Raw genomic sequence first — 2,805 nt, forward strand, 5'->3', positions numbered from 1 at the left:
GCAAACAGCTGGGGTTAAAGGGAACCTCTTCTTGGTTGAGAAATGGGAAGTGGGAGGGATTTCAGCTCAACTTCCTTAAACCTCTTTGTATAATAGTCCCTTTTTTATGTAATCAGATATATCACTCCAGTGGATCCCTATTGTCTAGAGACAGGACATTTACTCCTTGACTTGACCTTTAAAACTATCTACTGTCTGATTCCAATCTGGTTTTCCTATATTACATCATACTGCTCCTTTGTGCATTCAATAGCACAGAAAAATACAGACCTTCCCTGGTTCATAAGCTCATGAAAGCATCTCTTACCTCTGTTTACATGCACATGTCCCACATTCCTCATGATCCCTGACTTTGGAAATGCTTCCCTCTCTTAAGGTTCAATTCAGGAGGTGCTTTCCTTATGAAATATTGCTGAACACTGTCACCTTCTCTCCTCCTTATCTAAAATTGATTCTCATAAATTTTTTTTAAAGTTCTACCTGAATCTCTTGTTTTTCTCTATCACAGTCTTCTCCTGTGAGTCTCTGTCAGGACAATGACTCTCCCTATTTTCAACTTTGTATGCTTAGAATGCATTACATAAAGTAGGCAAATAAAACTATTTGTAAAATTGAATGAAATTGAAAACCACCATCTGGTCTACACCAAGGTTCATTACCTCCAGTTAAATGGCAAAGAGGTAATGGGTGGTGGGAAAGAAAAGGTGTAGACACATTAGACTGGCTCCTCTCACCACCCCTACGATAGGGCTACGACCCAGGAATCTAGGATACACTGTGTAGAGGGAAGGAAAGGATCATGAATAAAAGATGAGAAAAAACGAGTCACTGAATAAAGATTGTTAAGGAAATTGAGGCTAAGAAAGAGGTGAATGTGGACAAGAGCTCAGAGATTTAGGATAACAAAGATCAGAAATTCATGCAGCTTCATTTCAGCTGCAAAAAGCTGGAAAGTCTTCCAGGATGCCTTTGTCTTAAGGCTATAAATGCTCTTTTCACATTACTACTATTTGGTATTAAGCTTCTTGAGAGAAGGGATTGTGCATGCCATCTTTCACCTTTGAAGGAGTTCTGTTGAGCTCAAGACAAGTAGCTGAGGGCTGTGGTATTGGTTTTAATTTCATGTGGCATCTTGTATGGCATCAGTGGGAGCTCCAGAATTGGGATTGTCAGGGCTCTTGAGATATGGCTTTGAATAGATGAGTGCAGATGACTACAGTCCCACAGACATGGATATGTGAGTCATGAGGAAGGTGATCCTGGTGGCACCATAGATCATTGTGTTCCAGACACATTTGAGGAAGGAGAAAGCCATAATCACTCTAGATTCAGGGAATGCAGGGTGGAGAGCCTGAGTTGAGGATGTGAAGCCCAGAATGCATCCTCACAAGAGGCATAGCCTGTGTTAATGGAGGAGGGAAATATAATGATACCTTCAGGGAATAGTGACCAGTCCAGTTTGAATCTTTCAAAATTCTGAAGGAGAATAGTGGGAAAAAAGTGTTCAAAAGTAAATTGAAACTATGCTGTTAGAATCTTGTTGGCACAGTAGACAAAGCACTGGGATGAGACTCAAGATCTGAGTTCAATTCCGTAATCAGACACTTACTTGCTGTGTGACCCTGGCTAGGTCACTTAAACTCTGTTTTCCTCAATTTCCTGAACTGTAAAATGAGGATAATAACAGCACCTCGCATCCATGTTTGCTCTGTGGATCAAATGAGATGATATTTGCAAGTACCTGACACATAGTAGGTGCTATAAAAATTTATAGAAAATCCTTTACACTGAAGGGTCTGAAATGTTAGGTCATAGAGATTATGTTTCATTCTAGAGACAATGGGAAGTCTTTGATGAGCCTAAAGGAGGGGATGGAGCAGGGCATGTTCAGAACTAGATGTTAGGAACATTATTGTGATAGATTCCTGAAAGTTGGACTTGAGATGGAAGGATCTGGTGGTAGAAAGACCAACTGGAGAGTATTAGAATAGGCAAGGTGAGAAGTAAGGAAACATGGAACTAGGATGGGGGTCATGTCAGCAGAGAGAAGGGAACAGTTTATGACAGGCATTGCAGGACTGGAATTACCAACCTAGTGATTGATTGATTAGAGAGTTGATGGAAAGGGAAGAAGAGGCAGTGATGAGTTTCAGAATATGATCCTGAGTAACTAGAGGCATGATAAGGCCTTCTGAGTCTCACCTAAGTCCTCTCAAGTCTTAAAGGAGGAGCTTGTGCTCAGGCTTTGGGACCTGATGAGACCATATGTATAGTAAAGAGAAATGGGGAGAGACGGTACCTAGAGCCCCAGAGAGGGGGAGATCTGCAGTAACCAGAAGGCATCTCCTGAACTTAGAGAATACAAAAGTTGAGAAGCTTTCCATTATTATTCCATTATTATTACTTCTCCATGTACACTCTCAGCCTCTCTTGTAAATCCAGTATTTGTCATTTAGTAGAGAGTTCTTGGGAAAGCTATTCCATTTATTTTAATGAACAATTAAGTATCATGGCAGTAATGTTACCTGCCATGGGGGTAGTTGGGTTAGTTTTTCTTGGATGGCTTGGTAATTATTGTCTTCACATTTAATTAGCTGAGAGGATTATAAAGATGTCTCAGCTTCCTGGTAGCTTAAACACAAAAGCCCAGCCCAAGAGGATGCAAGAGTGGCCCTGCTGCTGGCATGACTATTCCCCCACTTTGGTGATATAAGGTGACTTGCTCTGACTATAACCAGATAGTCTAACATAGAAGTATCCTGCTTCCCCATGTTTTGTTACTATGTGGGTGAGAGTAGTTTACTT

This window comes from Notamacropus eugenii, chromosome 1 (assembly GCF_028372415.1).
Source record: "Notamacropus eugenii isolate mMacEug1 chromosome 1, mMacEug1.pri_v2, whole genome shotgun sequence".
Lineage (NCBI taxonomy): Eukaryota > Metazoa > Chordata > Mammalia > Diprotodontia > Macropodidae > Notamacropus > Notamacropus eugenii.